The 14,045-nt window shown below is 41.5% G+C and overlaps 1 protein-coding gene across 5 annotated transcripts in view; it reads left to right on the top strand.

The window, feature by feature from the left end:
• Positions 1 to 14,045, top strand: part of gcgra (glucagon receptor a) — a 50,589-nt gene that overhangs the window by 23,558 nt on the left and 12,986 nt on the right. Inside the window, exon 1 of one of the 5 annotated variants that reach the window (XM_019357856.2) lies at positions 10,145 to 10,387. The exons of 2 other annotated variants lie outside the window; for them this stretch is intronic. The gene's annotated coding sequence lies outside the window, so the exon portion shown is untranslated. Of the gene's footprint in view, positions 1 to 10,144; positions 10,388 to 12,871; positions 13,083 to 13,459; positions 13,881 to 14,045 lie in introns of those variants that run through there. 2 more of the 5 variants (XM_019357855.2, XM_019357857.2) reach the window with 2 other exon arrangements.

Below are 14,045 nucleotides of genomic sequence, written 5' to 3'. Positions count from 1 at the left end.
GGCCTAAAAAAAACCCAAACTGTGTGCAATAGATGAACAATGTCTTAAACTTATGTCCCTAATTTAAATGGTAAATGGCCTGTATTTGTATAGCGCTTTACTTAGTCCCTATGGACCCCAAAGCACTTTACACTACATTCAGTCATTCACCCACTGGTGATGGCAAGCTACATTGTAGCCACAGCTGCCCTGGGGCGCACTGACAGAGGCGAGGCTGCCGGACACTGGCGCCACCGGGCCCTCTGACCACCACCAGTAGGCAACGGGTGAAGTGTCTTGCCCAAGGACACAACGACCGAGACTGTCCGAGCCGGGGCTCGAACCGGCAGCCTTCCGATTACAAGATGAACTGCCGACTCTTGAGCCACGATCGCCCCATTTAAGAAAGTTACTAACTTAAAAAAGAGGGAAAAAATCGGCAAAGACATGAGAGATGCTGACACTTCAGTTGATCTGTCTACTGTTCGCTGAGCCTCATCAGAAATAGCCTCAGTGGAAGGGCGGATGTCAAGAAGCCAGAGACCATTCTTAAAGAAGGGAAACAGAGAAAAAAGGATGAGTAATGCCAGATTACACAAGTGCTGGACTTCAAATCAGTGGCAATGGGTCTTATTGAGTGCTGAATCCAACTTTGAATCTTCATCAATATGTATGGAGGAGATCAGGAGAGAGATACAACAGTGAGTGTCTGCACAGTGATGGCTCTGTTATGGTTCGAGGCTGCATTTCAAACAGTGGTGAGACCTTACCCAAATTAACAGAATTATGAAAGAAGAAAATACCCTCAGATTTTGATCCAGTGTGCAATAACATCTGGAAAGAGTTTGATTGGCTTCCTTTTTAGCATGATAATGATCCTCAACACGCTGCCAGTGCAGTAAAAGCACAACTATAAAAACAGACAGTGGAACATTATCAGTCATGGACTGGCCTCATGGACCTTAACGTTACTGAAGCAGTGTGGGATCATCTTCACGGGAACTGCACAAAAGGCAGCCAAGATCCACAGAAGAGCTTTGAATGTCCTTCAAGAAGCCTGAAGAACTATTCCTGAATGGTAAATGGACTGATTCTTATATATATTTCTAGTCTACCTGAGCACTCAATGCGCTTTATACACTTTACCTCATTTACCTATTTATACAAATACCTTTTTCTATGTTTTTTTCTAGTGAATTGTTTTCTCTGTAACATTCACACACTTACATACTCCAGTTGATGCAGTGAGGAGCAACTTGGGGTTATTACTTTGCCCAAAGCCTTGCAGCCAGGGATAGAACTACCAACCTGCTGATTAGTAGATAACCTGGTCTGCCGTCTGAGCTGTAGCCACCCCGATATAACCTAAAGAAACTACATAGAAACTTGACTAAGAGACTTGAGGCTGGTCATACCAAATATTGACTTTCAAGGCTCATTAAAAATTGCTGAAGGTCTGTTTTTGCCTTATATACTGTATCTCCATGCAATTTTGTACATTTTAATATGCCTTCTTTCCTGTTTACTAATGAGAGGTGTATTAGGATTTTTGCACAGTATTGCATTTATTCAACATTTTTTATAGTATTTTTCACATATCTCAAGTCTAAGTAGACTCTGAGCACATGGTATGACCTCTTCCCTAGCAGCTTCTCCCTCATTAATTGATGTTATTTTTTCTTATTTTGGGTTGAACTGCCTTTGCCTGTCTAAATAAGGCTTGAGAGTCTCAGTGTAGCTTTTTATGGGGTCTACTGTCCTCGGCTGCATATGGCAGAATGATAATTTCCAGGCTGATGGCAGAGTGACAGAGCAGCGTAGGGGGATCTCAGAGGATTACTGCACATAAACACTGCCTGCATTCGTCCATAAGAGCTCAATGTAAAACAGATCCTTGAAGGTATAATCCAAGGGGCCCACAGTTTAATGGTCACCCAGGTGATTTCATAATTCAGTGGTTCTATTTGGCGTTATCATATAAGCATTAAATATCGCATAGGAAATTGAGGTTTGCATGTGGGGCACATGTCTGTGAGACACCATAGGATGATGTCAAATACTCATTGCGTAAATCTTACATTGCATGTTTTGTGTTTCTCCCGCCTCTCTTCATCTCTCTGTCCCTTGTCCCCATTGTGTGTTTTTTTTCCCCGGAGTCTCAATTCCTTGTTTGTCATCGAGGTTTTTTTTCCACGCTTCAGCTTCTGGGGATAAAAATTGAGCCTACAGGCTCTGCAGTTTCTCTAAAGGCCCACGGTTCATGACACCCATGTTAAAATGTCCAAAAGTCAAGTTTGTGACTTGGTACAAAAATAGTTTTGGACCTATTTTTGGATATTTTTCCCTTGATAATATGGCTTGCTGCAACAGTGAGGACTGTTGAAGAAGTTTGTATATATTTTTTTGTTTTGCAGATTTCGTGCAGATTGGTAGCCAAGCTTACTGAATAATTAGTACTCGATTTTTCCCAAATATGGTAACTTTTCCAAAAAACGAACATAGTTGCGGCCAAAACGCTACAAAATCCGAAACCAGTGAGTGATGTTATGATTTTATATACAGTCTATTTGGGTTTTCTTACAATCTCATTAGCTTACCAAACAGTACAATCTACCATGAGCAGTCTTTGAAGTTCTCACATATAAACCCCCCTTCCATCCGTAGTTTAGTCTTGTCCAGTAGCTATTTATTTATTTTGGTTTTGCTTGATGAGTATGTGTGTTGCTATACTTGCTTCTTCTGTGTTTTGGACTCATTGAACTTAAATGGGTGGGCTTATCATGGGGTTTTGGCTCAGATAACAGTGTTAGTTTGTTAAGCTTCTCCTGTCCCTGAACTTCAGCCTTTATCATCCATAGTCCACAAACTAAAACATACAGAAACAATGTTTTGGATAGTGAAGATGCGTGTAGTAATGGATAATCGGAGACTAATGAGCTGGATGAGAGGCTTTGCTGTTTGTGAAGGGCTTTGTTGAGGATTGACTACGACTCCTAGACTCAGCCTATGAGAGTGGGTGACATTTACAACAACATGTTGTGTAGAGCAGGTGGACTTTTAAAGAGAGTGTTTTAGGTGTGCATTTGCTCCCAGACTTATACAGACACAGAGGTGCATGAAAATCCTTGTTTTGGTACTAATCCCAACATTTACAGTAGAAGGGGAAAAAAGCAGTGTCACTCAATCACTCACCTTTTGAATCTGCTCACTATTTTCTGCACTATATCAAAACCACATCCCTTTCACATAAAAGGCTGTGGACAACACAACATTCTCAGTGTTCAGTTTTGGCACAGATAATGCGCTTGGTAAAGGTCACAGCAAGGCTTGTTTTCTATTCACAGACAGCTGAAGTGACGTGGCTGGCTTGCCATGCTAACTTGCAAGTGTTGACAGGTGGAACTGCTGTGTTCGCGTTACCCTGTTCTCGATCGTTTACTCCAAATCTCAGCCAACTGCTGTGCATGTCATCACAGGGAGATTTATTAATCTTACAAGGCATTTATTTTATTCTTGGGGGAATTACATTACCAATTTTTCTTTGCTATGTGAGCTGTTTTTTGCAGAAATATGCATCTGCAGCTCACTGAGCTGCACTGAGCTACAATACTGTAAACTTTCTTGACAATGATTATATTTATATAATTTCTCTCTGCTTCAACCTGAGTGAACACCCGTGTGAACATGCAGACCACTTAGATATCAGATTAAGTCAGCAAACATTCAGACTCAAATGCAAAACAACAGAGCAGATGAAAGGCTCACTAGGTAATCTGTGGCAAACACTGGGGCTGCTGGTGTAAAGTGGGCTTGCAGATTGAAGACTTGTGAGATGAGCTGCTGACAGACAGAACTATAGCAGCGGGCTGGCGGGCATATGGCGGAAATCCGGATCACACAAAGAGAAGGTTTAAAGCAAAGGAAACTAGAGAAGAGCCTGGACTTTTTCTAGTCCTACAGCTGACAGAAAACTCTGAAATAGAGTGTAACAGCCAAGCTGATTTTGAATCGTCCGCTTGTCCTGAGAGCTGTAAATTTACAAAACTGACAGATATAACTGCACTAAATTTATGGCCTGAAACTCTCATGGCTATTTTAAGAGAAGAAAGGATCACAGAAGTTCTTACCTGCTCCACAGGCATGGGGAACCACGACAGTAACAAGTATCTAACCACCAAATGAATATAGTGGCAGAAAATGACAGCATTTTTCTGTAATCTCATAAAGTATAAAGTTGCAGAAAGTAGAAACGCTGAAGTAGACATTCCTGTAACTTGAACCTCAACCCGTAAAGTTGGATGTGCTTGAACTTATCACCTCAGCGTTTTTGTCGGCTGATATTTGCATGCAGACAGACAGAATATTACCGGCAGCATTCAGGAAAATTTGAGTTTACCGCTTTCCCGATCGTGTTAAAATCCTGGCTCTAATTATTTGACGCCCGTAATGCAAAAAAATTGAAAGCATGTGTTTAAATTGAACGTTGAATCTGCACTCGGAGTTGGTGGGTTACCACAAAAACAGTGAGTTCAATGCAGAGCTGCAAGTACAAATGATGTTGATATTTCCTCAAATCTTTTTTCCTGCATTTCAGTGCCAGCTAGGTCACCGAATATCAGCAAGAGACAAATAAGCTAAGTGCTGTCCGAGAATGAAGCGCACGCAGCGTTATTCCTGCCAAGCTGAAACCACAGAGAGCATCAACACAGTCCTGCTCCTGCTCTCTGCTCTAAGTGGCAACACTGTTGGGCTGTCATTATACTGTCGTCTTAAAATCAGGTTTCTAATCTCAGGAAACTAATCATTGTTCATTTTGTGGTAAGAAGCTGTAGCGCAGTCGGAGTCGCCACGAGGCTTGGCTCATGATCAACATAATCCTCTGCTTCGTGTAATGGAAATCTTGACAATGTTGTGATGAACAGCACAGGCCTGTCTGGTTATGCCACAAAAGAAGTCCTCCCAGGAGGAAACCGAGTAGTTGTGCCGAAGCTGGACAATCACCTAATTCGACTGTTTTGAGTGAAATAAGCGAAATCGAACTGAGAGGGATGAAAGTTTTTTGTTTTCTTATTCTTGGACTACTAAACTTGAAATTAATTACATAATTCAGGTGATTTAGCAGTAGTTAGCAGCAAGAATCAGAGGTAGATTGATCGTAGCTACAGCGTTAGACTGATTTATTAAAGGCGTTATTGTACATATATCAAAATCATTCATATTAAGGTTTGGGACACATGAAGGTTTGCTGCTCCGTGTAATTGTTTACACAAAAATTGTACTGCAATAAGCTTTTTATTGTTACCGACACATGTTATAAAGGTGCAATCAGTTGCCAGAGTACACAAGGGAAAGCAAGAGAAAAATGAAACACCATCTCTATTGCCTTTATAATGCTAATTTAACAACACAAATCCCGTCCACTGGCAAACAGAGACATCACTATTCATATAAATGAACAGCCGCACTACTTAGTGTGACTCACTGTTTCTTAGCCAGCTTGCTCTTTCCCATTTTATGTAACATCTTTCCCTTACATTTAATAATTTAAAGGATTATGAACTGGATAATAAACAAAATACATTTTTGCAGTGTTGTGGTGAACAATATGCACCAAAGTTAAACTTAGTTTGGGAATTAAACTCATCCTGTGCTCAAACAAACAGCAGAAACAATGTAGGATGGCAATGGCTAATCAAAGGCTCCCTGCAGGGCTGTTGTTGCTTCATAGCGGGCACAGTTCGTAGGTCCATTGCACCTCATAAAAGTGTGTATGAAACAGCACCCAGGCAGCGCAGAACGCTTCCCACACACATGCTCCTGTAGAGCACGGCGAAACATCAAACATTCACACACACTCACACACACACAAAACACAGGTACGAATCAGATGTTATACAATCATTTTTCATTGTTTCCCACCCACATTCAGCCGATGTGGCCTCTAAACAGGAAATGTTTACCAAAACACGTAAATATCCAACGCGCTGAAGAGGCTTCGAGCATCCAGCTGCTAGGTCCCTGTAGATGCATCCAGATGGGCCACTGCCTCATTATAACAGGGTCCCCGACAAACATGTGTGACAGTTCAGAGGCTGACCTCTTTACAGAGCTGTAGAAATAAGAGGCTCAAAAAATATGTGTTTGAGGCTTCACGCTACGTCCTCGTCTTTAGACATGTGCACGGTATTACTGTAAACATCTGGAGATTTGGATAAATGAAATATCTGAAGGAAGTGAGCTTTTTCTTTCTGTCTTTGTTTTTTTTTTTTTATCTCCAGGACAAAGTGAGTTCCTGCTGGCACATTTGACTTGCATATTTAAGTGCACTGCAGTGTTCTGCTGACATTTTGACACATAATAAAAAGGCACGCATGGGAAAGCAGAGTTAGCCAGCGGTGGGATGTTTTATGACCCATTTAATGACCCATTTCATGAAAACACAATAATTATATTCACTGAGGCAATGTGATTTTTGTTAAAGAAAAGCGATGAATGATAACATGGCAAGTTTTCCAATCACCATTCAGGAAGAGAAACAGCAGCAGACAGTGAACAGGTGCAGCGCGCAGTGCCGTCGGCAAATCTAACAGGTCAGATAGACTAAATTAGGCTATGATGAGGCGGGTTATTTGATTTGTGAGACCACAGAACTTGTGATGCTTAAGCAACTGGATTTAGTTGACCATATAGTGGCGCTCACATTCATGCGGTGCACAGAGAATAAACTGAGGTCGACACTTGGATACGAAATTCCAATTTTGTTTTAATGTCTTTCAGTCAAAGTAACATCCACAACAAATGGTTTTCATTCGTTTAGTGGTGGTGCTCTTGTTGTTGCTGGAGCACAGCTGCAGTGCAGTTGGAAGATGTTTCTTTTTTGTTTTTTTGAGTTAAATTTATAGCGTCAATAGCAAAGTCATTTGGCAGGAGCTCCAGAGAATCAAAGACCAGCAGCTTTCCTTTTTTCCAGTCTTCACATAAAATCACAGATTCTCATCAGTCACACTTCGGCGAGCGCATTTAAATTAGCAGATGCAAACCGAGTGAAGGGCTACACCAGGACTGATTTGAAAGCAGTGACAAAAGAAGCAAAAGATTACCCCATACATCCTCTGCCTCGTGCTGTTTGCCAGAGATTTACTAAGGGGAGACATTGCAGCATTTTGCACATTGTCAAGAGACTAAGAGAGGTGGTTCTCATCTCGCTTCACTTAGAATGACAGCAAAATTAAAAGGACTCCATAACGCTGCTAACTACTCACATGAATGCGTCCATTACTGATCAAGGACTCTACGGTGGCTGTTTGCTGTGTGTTTAGGCCACACATTAACAAAAACAGACCGATGGCCTGAAAAAAAATGATTTAATGGTCTTTTAATCAGTTGCAGAGGAACAGCTACCTCTTCATTTTATAAATGGCTGGAAGACCTTCAGCTACAGGGCTCTACTCCAGCCAAAGAGTAAGACTCAGACTACATCCAGCTGGTGAAGATCATAGCAGGTGATGATGTGTACTGTGGGCTTGTCTGGTCATACAAACTAACAGACTGCAAAATCTGTCGATTAATGCTGTCATAATGCCAAATTTTCACTTTATTTATGTCATTGCAGAATCTAGTTCAGAAACTGAATTGAGCGGAGATCGATGATATTCTTGAGATGATTTTGAGTTTTTATTATGATTTATTTATGTGGTTTTAGTACATGTGTAGCATTAATCTCAATGCTTATTAAAATTTGTTTAGATGTTTAGTAATAAAAATCAAGTTTAATAATATCAAGTTTGTTTTCCAAAAAGAAAACAAAACTCTTTATTCAGAAACATTGTTCAGAGGTCAAATGTGACATAGTTTTGATTTCTATATGGTGACAATAAATATCCCGCTTTTAAGAATAGTAGTTCTTAAGGTCAATTTTTGACCAATAAATTATTGAATTAAAATGAAAGACAAGGCAAATTTTAATGGATCGCTAACATGATCTTACTCATAAAACATTTGATCAGAATTCATTGTAAACTGTTTGAATGAAATGAATGACATGTTTTTACATTAATATTGGTGAATAGCAACAGTTTTGCACTGAAATTTGTCCAGTATGTTCACCTTGGATGGAAGTTATCCACATTACAAAAGTAATCTGAACTCTGATTTTCAAGGTATGCAATATCCATAAATTCACTTTACACCCACTATCAATACACAATCATAACACCGACAAATCTAAAAGGCCAAACACACAAAACAGCTTTTTAAACAGAGGTTATATTCCAGCATCAAGCAAAAGAGTAAAACACACACAGAAATTCAGTAAAATTAAGCACAAGTTGTACCAATACAACTAGTCTAAGTGTGTGTTAACGAGTGTTATTCCATGACCTGGTCCTTGACTGGCCCCATTTTTTTCCAGCCTTTTCCTTTTTTCCACTTGACCTTTCCTTTTAACCACCCATTTAAGGGTGAGAGACAGAGCGGCTGCATGCTCTTGTGGCATCTGTGTTGCAGCTTTGGGTGCACCATGGACACTGTGGTATTAGCACACACTTTAAAAACTTATTTTTGCTATAACATTGCTGTTGAAGCTTACTGTTAACTACAGGCCAGAACAACAATGAGGCTACCTGGAAATATTCTGATGCTTCTCAACTGTAGTGCATATTTTCTGTAAGCCTCTTTGCAACCCATCTCCACATCAGCTCATGCTTTGTAGTGTGTCTGGTTTAATCAAGGTCGTGTTTGTTGTTACAGATGCTCTGTGCTCGACTTGGAGGTCTAGTTCGGCTCTCATGCACGCACATGAAAGAGACCTCGCAAAACAGAGCCATACCTCCTCCATAAACGACTGCAGATGGAAATAACAAAGTTCTTCTGTGGTTCAGACTAAAAGTGGCAAATCTGGCTAGTTTATGTACTGTGCCAAACAGTCAATGTGGAAATACCTGTTAGTTTATGTCTCTCCTGATCTCTGGTAATCGAAAAAAGGTTTTGAGACACAGCTGTTATTCAGACGCCAGCTCAGAACAAAACTGTGAGCTTACCTTTACAAAAATATGGTGTTAGAGTAAAGCACTTTGTATACCTGCCATGAATCCCATGGCCACTGTGTGCCACTGAACATAATGCGTACTGCAAGTAAGCTACTTTTCCTTCACAAAATAACTGAGAAAAAACAGGAAAAGTTAATATTTTTTCTTTGAAATTTCACAGACAGAATTGCATGGAGGGCTCTCGTGTGAACCCAGGTGCTTTTATTCTTTATAGCATTTTGGCATCCACCCATCCATCAATCCATCCATTTTCACCTCTGGCGTCCACCATTCGGGGTTTACCAATTTGATGATGTTGCACCTGCAGCTCAGTGCAGCAGCTTTAGCAATGGAGGCGCTGAACATGGTCCATTTGGATTCAATGTTCCCAGTCTCCCTCTGAATGCTCACGAAGCTCTGCAATGGGAGTGGTAGGAGTCTAAGACCTTGTGAATCTCGCTGACCAAGGCCTCTGCCAGGCTTTTACATGGCACCCTCACTCTACATTTAGGCGCACCAGGTCTGCCCAGCATCCTCCCCCGCCACCTCATCCAACCCGCCACGAGGTGATGATCAGTTGACAGTTTGTTATGGACAAACACCATGTCCAGTAACAGAACACTGCTCGGGTTCAGACTTGGAAAGCCATTTGTCCCAATCACTCCTGTCTCCTTTGAGGTGAGTTGTTTGATGAGGTGAGCCCAACTATATCTTGTTGGTACCTCTAAACCTCACGCACTAGCTCAGGCTCCTTCCCCTCCAGAGAGGCGACGTTCCATGTCCCAATCACTAGTTTTGGTTCCCGGGGATCAGGAAGCCAGGGTCTCCATCCTTGGCCGCTCCCCAGCACTACGTCCCTCCTGCCGGTGGTGCACTGACTAAATCAGTAAGAATCTAGTCGGGTCTGCTTCTATTTTACATGTTCCTATTGGTAAAGTAGAGGATGAACAGGAAGCTGTCTGTCAACATAAACGTCCTGCTGAGTCAGGCTTAAATTAAATGTAACTTTGTCACTGTATTTGAAGTCTTCATGATTTGTATATATTCAAAGTTTTTCTTCAAACTAAGAAACAAACCTTCCAGAAATACTTTGAAAAGTTTTGACAATAGCTATTAACAATTGTGCCAGCTCAATGTGCAATTAGACGAAAACACTGTGTTGTTTTTCAAAAGAATTCCTGGGAAGCATCGGAAATATGTGGCTGAAGAGAAAGCAGACATTTTTTAAAAGGTCAGAAAAACAACTGAAATGCATAACCACTGTCATGCAATCAGTGGCATGTGTATGGTTGCAGAACATCAGAGATGGGGCAAACAGTCGCGTTGTTGAATTTGATGTTTTACACAGGAACAGATTAGTGTGCTGTCATGCTGAAGATCAGGTAAGTCAAGCAGAGCACGATGCGTAGATTTAGGCAATATTTCCAAACAAGTAAGAGAGCGTGTTACAGCACGATGCTTATCTTTCCTGAACACCCTATTATCAGATAACAGGATTCTCATGCCTGAACACTAAGCATGTAACGTCTGCAGCTCTAAGGTATGAGCTGTATGTGCTTTAGCCTTTTAGCTAAATTAGGCTACGTCCACACGTACCTGGGTATTTTTGAAAACGCAGATTTTTCTATGCGTTTGCACCTTTCGTCCACACGTAAACGGCGTTTTCGGTCACTGAAAACGGAGATTTTTAAAAACTCCTGCCAGGGTGGAGATTTTCGAAAACTCCGTTTTTGCGTTTACGTGTGGACGAGGAAAACTGAGAAAACGCAGCGTCAAAGGTGTGCGCCTCTTTTGACGTCACACTGTGCGCCAGGTTATTGTTTCGGTGAAATGAATTTCTACAATGGTGGACTTGCACAAATTACCGTTACTGTTATTTTTACTCTCTGCAGTGTTTAAATGCTTACATATACACACACACTTACTGTCTATCCGCACATAGGACTCAGTTCTGTTTCTATGCGCCATCTTTGTTTACTCTTTCCCACCCAGGCTTCTAGACTTCTGATTGGCCAACATTTCTACACGGTTAGGAATATATCGCCACCTGCTGCTTTGGCATGTTCCTAGCAGCGTTTTCCTTTGTTTTGGCTTTTACGTGTGGACGGGATTTTTTTTTTAAAACGAAAACGGAAAATCTCCGTTTTCAAAAATACCCGTGTACGTGTGGACGTAGCCTTAGTTAAATTATGGGAAGCGGGAAGAATATATCACACAGTTACTTTAATAATCATGTGTTTGATTGTTTTTGCTGTTTGACAGTGTAAAAACAAAGATATTTCTCTGTCATATATTTTTTAAATTGCATCCAGACCTCATCTGTGGCGAGGAAAGCTGTCAGATTTGGATGATGTCAGACAGTTAGTGTTTACTCTCACTAGTGCCTGTGCGTTTGGAAAGCTGAATGATATACTGCTGCTCAGGGGCATTTTCTGAGCTGGACAGCTATTGTGTTTTTCAGAGAGGTTTGTTTTTAATCCTTGCCGATCCCCTCTGCCCCACATTCATGCATGCATACTCTTTTGTAATTTTATTTGTCAGACGATGTAATCAAATGAAAGGTAAGCACTCTTCAACAAACAACAGTAATTGTTAGTGGCCATTGTATTAAGCCATCCAACGTGCACTTGAACACAGAGCACTTTTTTAGGTTGTTTGGGACATTCAGGTGATTTGCGTCATTCACTTATGTTTTTCAATGTACTTCTTCCACTCGCAAACATAAATAAGTCACCGAGGATCATTCAAACATGATGCCACCTATCCTGTGTGTGTAAAGGGGCAATAACCTCTTAGGTTACACTTGCATCTGTTTAGCATTTGGTCAATCAACACAAAGACGTCTAAGAAGAAATTAAACATAAATATTTATCTAAAAGAAAAAAAAGTGCTGCATAATTTTCAGACACTGAACATAACCCGAGGCGAAACATTCTTGCTTGCTAACTTGTTTCTGGATGAAGCTAAAGGAAGCAGACCCAAGCATCTCAAGAGAGCCATCTGGCTCGGGAGGCTCGACTCTCAGCCGTTGTTTCACCTCTTATATCAAATGTGCAACAAAAGTGTTAAAAGCTCCAGATTATTTCCTGGAACAGGGAGCCACTGGGTCTAACAACACATGTTTCAGAGGACCTTGATTGGTCTGAAGCCACAATGGACTGAAAAAGCTAAGTGGGAGCAGCAGTACTCTAGATCTGGCAGGCTATCATAACAGCACAATATAGAAGCCTAATTAGCCTCACACCTTGAAGCCCATTAGTTCCAATCGAGCTTCCATCGAATGGCCAACGTGATTCCCCTCATCCTGCATTAAAGGCATCCGAGCAGACACATTGTACTTGACAAATGTGCACAAATAAAGCAAGGGAGTTCTGTGAACTTATTTCCTCAGGGTGTGTCTTAAAAATCATCCAGTGCTCTGATTTAGCGTTGCTTTTTGAGTGTAACAGGCAGTGAACATTCATTATCGAGAGTCTTGTTTTGTCTTCAGCTGTGGGGCATTCGGTGTTATTATATCTAAAAATATGCAAAAACTGTATGAACAAAAACTGAAAACTGTGCAGCTGGACTCCCGAAACAGAAGCAATGAGTTTGTTATAGAGGTCATCTAAAGGATAATTAGGACAGTTTTTATTTTCTTTTAGTGATGAAGTGATGATGAAATATCATATTTTGGTATCCATGCATACTCTCAGTGTGAGAGGCAGATTTCAAATTCACCTCACAACTTCACACACGTGTAATGGCTGGAATGTTTAGTGTTGCAACATAGAAAAGGGGTCAGGAGCCAGGTTTAGGAATCTTTTCTCCGGTAGTAAACCCTCTTGCTTTGACTCACCCTCACTCCCACTCCTGCAGTTTGGTTAATCATTGCTCCCAGTCGCTGCTAAGTTGCAGAGTGGCGTGGGCTGGCAAAAGAGTGAGAGCGTAAGTGAGAGATAGAGTGTGAAAGAGGGAAACCCCTGGAAAGCCGTCACGCATGGCGTAACGTTTTAGCCACAAGGAAGACCAGGGTCTGAACCTCTCCGGTGCAGCGGGACACGTGCTGAAATGTCACGCGCTCATGATCTCTGTCTGGTAAGAACTTACCTGAGATACCTACAATAGAGATGTTTGGAAGAGCAGAGGTTAAAGTACAGTATGGTGTGAAGTTATGCCTGTAGTTTCTGCTTCCCAATGACAAGTAAGATATGCCGGAATTTGTGATGGGATGCCACTGTTGTGGGTCTTTTAGCCACCAGAACACAAGAACAGGATTGAGACCAGAACATGTCTGATGCTGTCAGAGGTACAAGAGTCAGCGCTATGATTTGAGCTGGACCAGTCACGACCTGATGTCAGGCCAGACAAGAGTAGCTCTGATCTCTCAGGCGCCTATGGCAATCAGTGAGGCTGTACTGCAGCTAATGCTAATTGTATCCAGTAGTTATTACACTGAGCAATCCATTAAGAAAGGCTTTGGTGTAGATTTGATCAAGTCTGATAGGGCGGACACTAAGATTGTGACTGGAACCTCCAAGCTGCTGTTTACCCCAGATTTTAGAAGCTCGATGACATTTTCAGTCAAAACAGAGACTGAAAAACTCGTGAATTAAGCTTTCCCACCCAAGCACATTGCAAACTGTTCATCTGTCACGACACATTGTGCTCTTATCTGTTGAAAAAATACCTACCTCCGTTTGTAAGAAATTCCTTACACAACATCACGAACTCGTCCTCCTACCCACCGCAAGACTGGAACGGAATGGAATTTGAAACGTTTTAGCCAAAAATGTTTCCATGGTCAAGGTGTTTTTTGCAGAAACGTTTCAGATTTCGTTCCGTTCTCCGGCTTCAGTCAAATCTCTCGGGAGTGTTGTGGCAGTCGATGCGAAGGTGAGTGACCTCTGGCACACACTGACAAACACTCAACCAAATACTCACTGGCTTCAGCATGAAGGTGGACAGCTGCCAGCAGAATCACTGACTACATGCAGCTGTCTCACTGCAGGGACAAACAGCATTTCCTGGAGGTTTTTTGGCCCGATGATGTTCTGGTCT

The sequence above is a fragment of the Oreochromis niloticus genome, linkage group LG4 (assembly GCF_001858045.2).
Source record: "Oreochromis niloticus isolate F11D_XX linkage group LG4, O_niloticus_UMD_NMBU, whole genome shotgun sequence".
NCBI lineage: Eukaryota > Metazoa > Chordata > Actinopteri > Cichliformes > Cichlidae > Oreochromis > Oreochromis niloticus.
The sequence above is the reverse complement of the archived record's forward strand: the minus strand, read 5'-3'. Positions and strand labels throughout refer to the sequence as shown.